Raw genomic sequence first — 13062 nt, forward strand, 5'->3', positions numbered from 1 at the left:
CCTCTTCCTACCCGCCCCGCCCCTTTCTCGCTCCTGCCCCCACGTGGGTGCCGCCAACCCCGCCCCCGAGCAAGGACAGGAAGGCCAATCACAGACAGCTAATGGGACTCTCTGTTACTGATTGGTTCAACTGCAAGGCGCTGTCAGTCCGCGACCGCGGCTGTCAGTCAAAACCACGCGGGGTGGGGGAGCGCTGACAAATGCCGAGGCTTCTGAGCCTCCCGCTTGCAAATAGTGCTTGGAATGGCTGCTTAATTAGCTTTGAATGGCTTTTCCTTCCAGCTCAAACAATCTGTCACTACCATGTGGTATAAAGGAGCCATGCATAAAAAAGTAAGCAGAGGCTAAATATCAATTTGATTTTGTGTATCAAAGGAATATTTTATTTTTCTCCCTAGTAATGAAACGTATCAATTTAAATAATAAAAGGTAAAACACACACACACACACACACACACACACACACACACACACACAAACCAAAAAAAAAAAAAAAGAAAAAAGAAAAAAAAGAAAGAAAAAAGGAAAAAAGCCAAACTCCACGGTTCTCCTACTCCTGTGCAAGCCTGAAACAGGTAATTTCTAAGACCCACATTCAGAAGGAGGCCTGAAGATTTCCCCCCTTACATTACTTTTAAACTTGAATAAGTATTCTGTTGTGGTCCAGAAGTCTAGGAGTGATGGGGGAGTGGTGGCCCCGTAAAAGGGGAGGTAGGGGCGGGGATGGGGGTAAACTTTAAAGGGAGCTCTTTGAAGCTGCTAATCAAAGTGGAGGGGGGGTAAAACCCCATAAACTGGGGATCCTGCAGCAGGTCTCGATTTGGGAGTTGAGGGGGGTGGCCGGTGGGGGGAGGGAAGCGGGTGTGAGTCTCGCCTGGATTTATTAAACACAATGCCTTCAAGATGCCCCAGACGCAGCGCCTGCCCCAGCCTTCTCTCTCTAGGTTCTCACGTGGACTGGCTCAAATGCCCCTGCCCGGGGTCAGCCGCCGGCCCCCGGGTCTTCCTCCGAGGACAGTGGCCAGAAGAGCACAGCAGCTCTGTCTCGAGTTTGGCGTAGCTTCTGCCCCGATGTCCGCTCTCCTGAGGACCCCACAAGCCAGGGTGCTCCTGCAGGGCAGATTCACGTGGGGTTCACCTCGAATTCACCTGTGAACCTCAGCGCTGGGCCCAGCACATTGGAGGAGCCCGCGGGGCGTCTGATCGACCTGGTTTTGCAAGGAGCCGCCTCCTCTGCCTGGCCTGACCAGAGAACTCCACCACGCAGTCAGCGATGGTAGTGGCATCAGAAAGCTTTCTCAGGACAAGGCCAGAAGGCTCTTCATCCTCACCTCATTCCCGAAGAAAGCGGCCTGGCTGATAGCTGCATTTTATAAAGTGAAAAAGAGATGCCGAGAAAGCTCAGTAATTTACCCCAAGCTGAGCAGAGGAATCAGGATTCCAATCCAGGGCAACAGGCTCAACAGCCAACTTCAGCATCACCTTTGACAGCAAGAGCTGGATCCCTGGGAACATAAGCATTCACTCATTCATTCATGACCATTCACTCATTCATTTTGAGGGTCTGGCGGTGAGGTCACAGGCCCGGCTCCCCAGACCCTGGCTTCCACTCTTGTGCACCCAGCAGCACTCCACTCTTCTGGGCTGCCTTGGCCTAGAGCAGGAAAAGGAGCCTGGAGGTAAGCAAGCAAGCCAGCACCCCTTTCAGCTCACCACCTCTCTACCCCCCCCCCACCTTGCCACCCCACAAATTAGGGAAAACAAGGACAAAAATCATTTTTGTATGCTTGCGGAAAAAAAAAAGGAAAAAACATGTATACAACACCCCATCCAATGCGCTTGACAATTATTTTTAAAGAAGGAGGGGAGTGGAGAGAGAGTTCAAACGTCTCTGTCTCCAGTTCTAATTGGAAACGTTTCAACTGTTTATGTTACAAGAAGTGTCAGGGTCATTTGCTACCGGAGAGCTGACTTTTCATTGGCTGCTTAATTGAGTACCTCGGAGTCCACCCCACGTGGGAGAGGAATTCCTGGCACAAAAAAAAAAAAAAAAAAAAAAAAAAAAAAAAAAAAAAAAAAAAAAAAAGTCACCCGGTGAGACAGAAAGCCCGGCCTGGATTTGAAGAGTGGAGTTTCCCTAGCCCCTCATTTGGGGCGCAAGGTGGTTAGTAGGCAGCTGTTGGCTAGCTCCAAGAGCTGCTTTTCTGGTTTTTAAAAAATAATTGCCAAGCGTTTTAGATAGAGCATTACCATATGTTTTCTCCCTTTTCCAGGAATTAAAGGAACTGGTTCAGATCAGCCACCAGGCTGTGGCCTCCTATTTGAGGAAAATCCCAGTGCCTAGGATGGGTCACTCCCTATATCCCTTCCCCCACAGCCTCCCCCCTGGCTTTGATTCTCTCCCTCCCCCCACCCTCTGGTTGATTCTCTAAGTCTGGACTCTGCGGCTAGGGCAGTTCCATGCGCCTTCACCCTGCCCCCCCAGTCATCCCCAGCCTTCCTCCACAAGTGAGCACCTCATCACAGAGCAAAAGGAAAGGGAATTTTTCTTTATTTAACAAACTCTTACATAGTGCTTAACTCTGTCCCAGACACTGTTCTAAGCCCTTGACAAATATTAACGTACTTAATCCTCTCACAGTGAATGGAGTGAGTGCTATCAGGATCACCCCGATTTTACAGAGGGGACAACTGACCTGCAGCGGTACAATGACTTGCCCACAGTCACTTCAGTGGCTGATAGACTTGAATCCAAGCAATCTAGCTCCAGAGTCTTCACCCTCACACTCTGCAAGCTCGGCTTTCCTGGGAATGCAGGTCAGGGCTGCAGGACAGACCACAGGAAGGGCCCCAGGAAGTCCCAGAGGGAGCCCCCAGAGAGCTCATCCTGCAACCACCCCATTTCAGGGAAGGGAACTGAGCTCTGAGAGGTCAAGGGACTTCCCAGGGTCTCCCAATCCCTCTTCCAATTCTCTGGCTGCTCCAGTCTCTGTGACCTTGGGGGACTTATTTAATCTTGTTAAGCCTCCATTTCCTCATCTGTAAAGTGGAGATAACAATCCTGTCCACCCCACAGGACTGTTTTGAGGATCGATGGAGATAATGCATGCAATGTACTTAGTACAGAACCTGGCACATTAAGTGATCAATAAGGGTTAGCTATGGTGGCCGTTACGATGTTGTGGAAGCATGGCGTGATTCAACTCCTCACAGGTTTTCCAGGTGCCTGCAGAGAACAGAAAGATCTAGGACCCCAACCCTGGCAGGGAGTCCACCAGGCAGTAGCCAAGCCCAGGTGGGAACACCCAGCTCCAGCTCTCTGCAGCCCCACCTGAGGTCATCGGGCCTTCCCCTCCCTCTCTGGAAATCCCGTTCTTTATCATGGTCCTCAGATGACCTAGGACATCCCTACGGCCCAAGAACCCTTGAAAGGTGTGCGGGAGGGAGAGGAAAGAAAGGAGGGGCCAATTCAAAGCCTTGGAGGGCTTGTGGGGTGGCGGGGGGGGGGGGGCTGCTAGAGGCAGAGAAATCTGACTACAACTGTAGAGGAGTTGGTAGCATTTCTGATGCTAAAATAAGTCACAACAATGAAGTCTATGAGTATAAAGTAATCCGGCTCTGAGGGAGAATAGGAATTGTTGCGGGGGGAGGTCCTCAGAGGACTTCCTGGAAAGGTGGAGATTACGCTCAGCACAGAAGGATGGACAGAAGTTCCAGGGGGTAAAGGGGACCCGGGATGGGCAAGTACTTCCATCAGAAACCCTCCCCCTCAGCCTGCGCAGGTGCTTTCTGCTTCCTTGGATCCTTTCTGTGTTTGGCCACCTGACAAGGTGTTTTTGCTCCCTGAGGAAGAGAGCTCTTAGCCCTGTGCTCATCCCCACTTCTGTTTCAGGCTCCAGTGAAATCTGTTGTCAAGTCTCCTAAGGTCAGGAGAGAGGAATCCACTCATTTGTACTGTGTGGGCACCAGGAGCCTGAGGATCTGTAAGATCCTGGGTGAGACCTTGAAACTCGCAGGGTCTCTGTCTCTACATCTGTAAAATGGGAATGGCGATGCTTGATTGCTTACCTGGTGAGAATTTACAGAAAGCCTACTTTATATAAGTACCTCTCTGGAGGTACTGACATCTAAGAGAAGCCTTTTGCCTTTGGGACGTACGCAAGGCAGGACCGCCCCTCATTCCAGGCTGTCTGTGGGCCCTAAGAACTAAACGGGTCTATGCAGTGAAGCAGTATGGGGTCACAGGCTGGGGGCTGACAATCAGGAAAGCTGCCTGTAGGGAGGGGGTGGCCCTCTGGAAGGCTAAGTGGAGAGGAGGCGGGATAATTCCAGACAGAGCCCGAGGTACCCAGCCAGGACATTCTAGAGATCGCTGGGGATGGTTTGCTTTGCTTTGCTTGGTGGCGCAACTGGCAGAGGAGGCCACCACCTCTCCAAAACGCTAAGGACTCTGGGCAATAATTTCATGAGCTCCTCGTGTCCACTTGGGACTTTGTGCAGCGTAGGCAGGAATGTGTTTGTTCACCTGACCTTAGCAGAAGCGGAAGACTGGAATCATCCTGCTAGCTCTTGGTCTGCGCTCCACCACACCCTCAACTGTTCCCAAGGCGAGCTTTGCTGACCTCCATTGACTAAGGGCGCAGGGTTTCCCTGCCTCAGGCCGGAACCAGGTAAATATTTATCGAAGTGATTGGGCGTCCTAATTAAGAGATTTGTGTCCTTTCTTTCCTTTTTAAGGATTCAAAGTGGAGGCTTAGGAGATTAAGAAATATTTTGCTGGTATTAATGCATCCAACTTCACAAGGGTGAAGCCCATGCCGCAAGAATTATCCAGGCCTGTGGAGGGGAGTGCTGGGGGCAGGCTGGATGATGAAGGCAGGATTGTCACCAATGTCCTTGATGGTGGGGGGGGGGGAGGAGAAAGGAGAGGGTCTGTACTTGCCTGACAGCTTTGGTTTTTACTTCCAAATCTGCTCTCAGCTTCATATCCTTTTAGTCAATGAACGGATAGAAGGCTGCTCGTCGTCGCATACGGGCAATAACAGTGAAGAGTTTGTTTATGTGGTGTGTTCACATATACTAGTGGTTCTCAACCGGGTGGGGTTTCGCTCCTAAGAAGATATTGGCAAGAGCTGGGGAAGTTTCTGGTTGTCACAACAGAGGGTAGGGGTGCTACTGGCAACTAGTGGGTACAGGCCAAGGATGCCTCTAAACATCCTACAGTGCACAGGACAGCCCCCACAGCAGAGAAGGATCTGGCCCCAGATGCCCAGAGCCCTGAGGTTGAGGAGCCCTGACCAACCTGTCTCAGGAACCTGGAAAAGCAGGGGAACTCCCTCTGCTCCTGTTTTGCAGGTGAGCAAACTGAGACACAGGAAGGAAAGGAGTGTCTGTGCAGGACGGGAAGAAGCAATTGTTAAACTCTGTTTTCCAACTCTGCATCAGGGTCTCCAGACCCCTTTTCTTCTCTCTTCCCTATTCTCAGTGCTCTCTCTACTGGAAAGTAATTAGAACCAACTGGCTCTGGCATCCTCCCTTGTGTAGAGTTTAAGCCATTTTAAAGGTTGCCCTACAAATTAGCAATTATGTAGTCATTCAAATAAAGTCTCTCTATGAAGGGCTGGCTCTAGACAAGGTCCTGGGATTTCCTGGTAGCTCTTCCAAGTGGGGACATGAAGTCTGGCCCCTCTGGGTGTCTACATTACTCTGGGAAATAGTCAGGAAGGTAGCTGCTGGCTCAGCTCTGAAAGACATGCAGGTGGAAGACTAAATTGGCTGAGGTTGCATGGAGTTTGCAGGAGGAGGAAGTGTACACTGCCTTCTTTGGAGGTGCCCTTGCTGGAAGGAGGGTCCTGCAGGAGGGAGACTGGGGCTCCCTGAGAAGGGTGGGCTGGGGCAGGGCTGGGGGTGCAGAGGGAAGAGACTGATGAAGATGCTGAACAACCAGGCTGCAAGTGGACCTGGAATTCTGGGAACATGGAAAGAAGGGGGCAGAAAAGAGAGAAGGGGCTTCCTATATAAGAGAAAAGGAAATGAAGCAGATAGACCACTCAGATTTTGATGTTAGGGAAAAATGAAAAAAAAAAAAAAAGAGAAAGAGAGAGACTAACTTTGAAAGTCAGCTTATTATTTGACCCCTAACCCACTGCAAAACATCTGCCAAAGGAGGCAGCATACAAACCAAACCAAAGCTGTGTTTTCAGCTTACAGCACTATCCTACCTATGGACTCATACACAAGACTCAACTTGTAGAGCAGAGAAATCATCCCCATTTGATAGATTAGAAAATTAAGGACCAAAGAGAGAAAGTGGTTTGTCTACCACCACACAGGTTGATGATGGTAAGTTCTGACCAAAATTAGGCCTTCTGGCATTAGAATGACTCGCTCTATAAACCAGTCAGGGCTTTAGATTGTGCTCTAAGGAGGTCCTGGAATCTGCAGAAGTTGATGGGGTGGGAAGAAGAGGAGGAAGTAGAGAGGATGGCAATGGGGATTCTCCTCCTCCACTTCTGTTGGAAGAGCTCTAGTTTTTATCTGTTTAATACACTGGGTTCTACAAAATATTTTGAGGAAATAAAGAAGAGATTCTGGGAGTTCCCGTCGTGGTGCAACGGAAACGAATCCTACTAGGAACCATGAGGTTTCAGGTTCTATCCCTGGCCTCGCTCAGTGGGTTAAGGATCTGGCATTGCCATGACCTGTAGTGTAGGTCACAGATGGGGCTTGGATCTGGCGTTGCTGTGTCTGTGATGTAGGCCAGTGGCTACAGCTCTGATTAGACCCCTAGCCTGGGAACCTCCATATGCTGAGAGTGCAGCCCTAAAAAGACAAAAAGCCAAAAAACAAAAACAAAAGAGGTTCTGGGGCTAAGAAAAGACGTTACAGAATCATTAAACTACATAACATCTGTCCAGACGTTCTCAGCTGACTCCAGAAGTTTCTCTTAGAAGGGCTATAGAAGCCCGCCTCCCTGGGAGGGGTATTGACGTGGTCTGAGGGCAGAAGGCCTTGTGTTGTCTTCACAACCAGGGAGCTGTCAGTGCTCCCTGCCCTCCCATTTTCTCTTGTGAAATGGCCTACGAGCAAAGGGACACTCTGGGAGACTGAGGGCCACACCCACACCCACACCCTCAGAGAAGGTTGAGTGGCTCAAAGGGGAGAGCAGATAATTCTGGGCCACCGCCCTCCCCACCACCCACCCCTGCCATTTATATTATTGAAGACAAAAAGGGAAACCCAGGAAGACCGAGTGACCTGCTCCAATCACTCAACATGCGTGGTAGACCTGGGGTTCCACGCCAGTCCCGTCCAGCTGTAGAGTCAGTGCCCAGGATCATTGAATTCTCCTACCTGATACCACCCTGCCTCATCAGCCCAGCCTCATTCCTTCACGCCCTGAAGGTCCCAGTGAAATAATGCTCCGCTGTCTGCAGGGCCCTGGCACTTTCTGATACATCACCTAATGTATTACCCACTCCCTCACCCTAGCACTCATCCTGCATTCCAGCTTCTTTACCGGGCACCTTCCTATACTGCAGAGGCTGACAGCTAAACATCACACTTCTAGATGCCTTCACTGCAAGGGCCCCGACCAAAAATACAGTTCCACAATGAGATGCTCTCAAGCAAGACTGGAAAGCAGCAGTATGTCAGAGATCATTCTGGCCACCACAGTTGCTTCTGCCTGGTGATGTGTTTGTGGAGATGGTGGCTTTTTCCTGCATCCATGTTCCAGTGTCTAATCCTGAGCTTCACAGATGTCAAGGATAAGTTGCAGTCATGGGGAGGAGCAGTGCAGCTTCTAAGCTCCAAGTCTTTGTAATAGTAGGTATTCATCAAGTTAAGAGATCCTAGAGCTGGCCATCTATATGTCCCCATCCTCCTGACTATGCCAGGTAGCCCTTCCCCCAAGACTCCTAGAGGAAAGCATGAGGGAACACCTTCAGGACATGGGATTTGGCAATGATGTATTGTATGACACCCAAAGCACAGGCAATAAACACAAAAATAGACAAATGGGACAATATCAAACCTAAAACTCCTGTGTGTCAAAGGAACAATCAACAAAGTGAAAAGGCAACCCACGGAATGGCAGGAAATGTCCACAAATCCTATATCTGATAAGGTGATAACATCCAGAATATATAAAGAATTCCATACCTTAACAACAATAAAAATAAATAGCTGAATTAAAAAATGGGCAGGAGTTCCCCCTGTGGCACAGTGGGTTAAGAATCCAATTGCAGCAGCTCAGGTCACTGCAGAGGCAAGGGTTTAATCCCCAGCCCAGCACAGTGGGTTAAAGGATCCGGTATTGCTGCGGCTCAGATGCAGTCCCTAGCCTGGGAACTTCCATATGCTGTGGGTGTGGTGATAAAAAAACAAAACAAACCCTAATAGAAAGAGCAAAGGACTTGAATAGGCATTTCTCCAAAGATGATAAACAAATGGGCAACCAGCACAGGAAAAGAAGCTCAACATCACTAGTCATCAGAGAAATGCAAATCAAAACCACAATGATATATCACCACAACCTCATTAGGATGGCTATTACATAAAAAAAGAAAATAACAAGTGTTAGTGATGACGTGGTAAAATCCAACCCCTGTGCACTGTGGGGAGTGTTAAATGGTGTCGCCACTGCTGGAAAGAGTATGGAGGCTCCTCGAAAAGTTAAAAATAGAATTATTATGTGATCCATTAGTTCCAATCCGGGTATACATCTGAAACCCCTTGAAAGCAGGACCTTGAAGAGGTTTGTGCACATCTATATTCATTGCAGCGTTATTCACAATAGCTAAGAGGTGGAAGCAACCCAAGTGTCTATGGATGAAGGGATAAGCAAAATGTGATAAATGCACAGGCAACGGAATATTACTCAGTTTTTAAAAAGAAGGAAATCCTGGAGTTCCCATCATGGCTCAGTGGTTAACGAACATGACTAGTATCCATGAGGACTCGGGTTCGATCCCAGGCCTTGCTCAGTGGGTTAAGGATCTAGCGTTGCTGTGAGCTGTGGTGTAGGTCACAGATGCGGCTCGGATTCTGTGTTGCTGTGGCTCTGGTGGAGGCCAGCAGCTGTAGTTCTGATTCAGTCAACCCCGAGCCTGGGAACTTCCATCCATATGCTGCGGGTGTGTCCCTGAAAAGACAGAAAAAAAAAAGAAGGAAATCCTGTCATAAGCTACAATATGGATGAAACTTGAGAACATTATGCTAAATGAAATAAGCCAGTCACAAAACGACAAATTGTATGATCCCACTTATTTGAGGTATGTAAAGTAGTCAAACTCATAGAAACAGAAAGTAGAATGGTGGTTGCCAGGAGCCGGGGGGAGGGGAAATGTGTACTGAGTTTCAGTTTTGCAAGACTAAAAAGTTTTGGAGATCTGTTGCACAACAGTGTGCATGTAGTTACCACTGCTGAACTGGACACTTAAAACTGGTTAAGATGGTAAATTTTATGTTATGTGGTTTGTACCATAGTCGGAAGAATCAAAAAGAGGCAGCACTGCTGGCAGAGGAGTTCTGTGGAGTCCCGGGTATGATTCTGAGAGGCCCAGCTCCAGCCCTCCGCTCTAGCCCTTCCAGTGGTGTGTCAGATACTAATTCCTTCCCTGGAATGCTGTCTAGGTCACATAGCTAGAGTGGCTTCTGTTCCCTGCACCAAACTCCTGGCTGGTACCCTCCTGCTACTTCCAGCAAACCTCCTGACTGTGCCAATCTCAGCCTGACTTGGGCCTTGGGGGTGTTTCGTGTTTCCTTGCTGTTTACCTATTTCACAAGAATAGTGATACTGAAAATGACGATGACTCAGGGCCATCAAGCCTGAGCGTAAACAGATGATTTGGTGCAGCCTGGTAGAGGGTACATTGTGCTATTTAGAACCCAAGAGCTGTTGGTAGACAGATGTGGGTTGGAGTTCTGATGCTCTTTCTTCTTTCTTTCTTTCTTTCTTTCCCTCCCTCCCTCCCTCTCTCTCTCTTTCTTTCTTTCTTTCTTTCTGCTATGGGTCCTTGGGCTAGAATCAGTTGCCTCATCTGTAGAATGGGGCTATTAATAGTGCCTTCCTGATAGGGTGGTTGTAAGAATTAAGTGGGATAACATGGGCTGGCAGCAAGCTTTCTGTGACTGTTAGTGATTCTGAATGAATGAGGGCACGTCAACTGCTTTGTCACAATGTATTCAGACCCTTTAGCCTCTTTGTCCAAATCCAAACTTAGATGCTTTTCTCTGGAGCCAGATTCTCTGTTCCAGGAACTTAAATATGTCTCACATTAGTGGGACACATGGAAAGAGGAGAAGCTGGGGACTCTGAGGCCTAAATGCTGGAGGTCAATGTTCATCAGAGGCCCCTGGAGTCCTTGCAAAGGCAGACTGCAAGCAGGGGCGGGTTTGCAGTGGGTAACAGATATGTGTGGGTGGGTGGGTGAGAAGGGCTTGGGGACTTGCTCATCTAGAACTAATGAGAGCCTGACGCAGAGGCAGCCCCTGCCCGCCGGACTGCAGCCTCCTACCTTACAAAAGCCACATCTGGAGAGACACTGGGAACCAGAGCCAGGCTGCCCCCACAACTGGCAATGCACGATGGATCCCCTTTTAGCCAATGAGGAGCGTGCCCTCTCCAACCCAATTAACTGCAGGCTCATAACTCCTAAGATGAGAATGAGGCCAGACCCAGACAGAGGAAGACCAAAGCCCCACAGCTGTGGCTAGGGGTCTGGGCTTGAGACGCGTCTTTAGAAGACCAGTGCTATGCTGTTGGCTGAGACCTGCAGAAGTCAAGGCTGGAGCAGATTTGGTCATGGACACAGAAGGGGAACTGTGAACCCAGCCCCCCTTCCAGATGTTAAACCAACAGGGCTGATGTGGGAAAGGGCTGGCAGAAAGGAGCTGCAGGAGTTTGGAAGAGCAGGTAACTTGGAACTGGATGGTTGGCAGCCTTGGAGACCAGGCTAAGTGACCTGGCCTTTACTGGGGGGGGAGGGGAGTGGGGGCTAAAATCATTGACTCCTAGCTGTCAAGCCCATATTCAGGTGTTTACTCAATTGTCTCACCAAACTGTATAACCATCGGATCATGGTGGCAGGGGTGGGTGGCTGCCCAGACTCCCCCTGGGAACCAAGACCCCAGGCCCCAACTTCAAGGGGGGATTGGGAGCTCTCAGAACCACTCTCAGCAGAGGTGAACCCCCTCTCCCAAGGTCAAGCCCTGGAGAGCCAGAAACCAATGATGGGTGGATTGTGGGAATATAAAAGCTCAGCGCCCTAGCCTCTGTTTAGGCAGTTCTGGAAAGCCACCCAGCTCCAGAGCATTCCTGCAGGTCGGCTGAGACCTCTGTGTGGCGACGCCACAGCCCTCTGTCTTCTGCCTCTGCCCCTTCTTGCTGCCCTCACTCCTCACCAGGATCTGACACTGAGAGCCCTCCTCCATCCACACCCTGCAAACTGGAACATTCTCCACTTTCCTGTTGTCAGATTCAGCAAATAAAAATGCAGGAAACCCACTTAAATTTGAATTTCAGTTAAACAAAGAACACTTTTCAAAGTATAAGTATATCCCAAATATGGCATGGGATATACTTACTTACGAAAAAGAAATCCTTCCTTTATCTGAAAGTCAAATTTAACTGGGCTTCCTGTATTTGATCTGGCAACCCTGCTCCATCTCTGAGTCCTTTCTTGGGCAAATCTGACCCATAACAAAGCCCATGAAGTGGTATGTTATTGTGCCTTTTTAGAAACAAAACTGAGCCTGAAAGGAGTCACAGTCACATCCCTGACCCTGGTTATTACCGGAGGGTGAAACCACAAAAGCAGGGGCCCTGGGAGCTGGAGCCGATGAATCTGTGGCATGGGGGTGCAGAAGCTCCTCAGCCCCGCCTCCAACTGGGCCAAGCTCTGGAGGTGATGGTTCCTCCCCGGGTTTTCCAGCAAGCCTCCCCGGGCAGAGCTGAACAACCCGGGAAGAACATTTTAATCAGCCGCCCTGTCTCTGCCTCTCTTGGCCTTTGCTTTCATTGTCAGAGTCTGTGTCAATAGCTGGAAATCCAGGCAGCAGCACAAGCTGACTGCCCGCTCCTTCCTAAGTAGAAATCTCACAAAGGGCAGGGCTCCCCTCTTTACAAGGAAAACAAACAGGTCTCCAGGCTCCCAGGGGGTGGGGGTGGGCTTGGGGGAGGGGCTGTGGGCAGGCAGCTGGCTCAGCCCTGCCCAGGTTCTAACCCTTTCCAGCTTCTGGCAGGTCAGACTGTGGGGAGGGCAAGCTTGCAGATCGCCCCTCTCCTGGAGGGTGAGGCTGGCTCGCTCACCTGGGCCCTGGCAATTCCACTCCATCCCTTCTCAGGAGCCAGCAGGACCTCTAAAGCAAATCGGATCTGCCACTCCCCTGCTCTCGAAACCACCCCGACCCCCACCCCATTAGCCTCTGGGTTTGCCTGTGTTCCCTCTGCTGGAATGCTCTTTCTTTTCCATTTGAGCTCATGGAATCCCACCTGCTTTTCAAGGCCCTTTCTTCACTGCCCTCTACCCTTGGTCAGAATGAGTCGCTCCCCTCTGGGCTCCATGGCATCCTTATTTGTGTCTGATGCCCTCACCCCAGGGTGCCCTGCCCTGTGGTTAGCTGGGCCTGTGTGGGTCTCTGCCTCCAGGCTGTGGGCATCACCTGACCTTTGCCCAGCGATGTCCGGTGCATGAGGTCGTTTTCCCATTCCTGCTCCCTTGCAGCTCTCTTGGATAGATACCACAGTCCCCATTCGAAAGATGGCCCACTAGAGGCCTAGAAGGTTTCCTGGAGTGCCCGTGGCCTGCTAGCTAATAACTGCAGAACGGGGCTCAACTACCCAGATCTCTTGGTCAGATGCCAGTGCTATTTCCCCCAAAGGCTGGACTTGTGATCTTATATGCAAACCACACCTAGCCCTGTGGGTAATCACGCAGTAGGGGCTCGTTAAATGCTGAATTAAATGCAGCGAAGCAGAGATTTTGCAGACATATCAAGGAGGGGGGCATTTGGAGGTGTCTCGTGGCTTCCAATAACGCTGAGAGAAGCCGCTTCCTC

The sequence above is a fragment of the Sus scrofa genome, chromosome 1, assembly GCF_054392235.1.
Source record: "Sus scrofa isolate SSC_HxYL_T2T_F1_AM1 chromosome 1, Sscrofa_HxYL_maternal_Yorkshire_Landrace_v2.0, whole genome shotgun sequence".
Classification (NCBI taxonomy): domain Eukaryota; kingdom Metazoa; phylum Chordata; class Mammalia; order Artiodactyla; family Suidae; genus Sus; species Sus scrofa.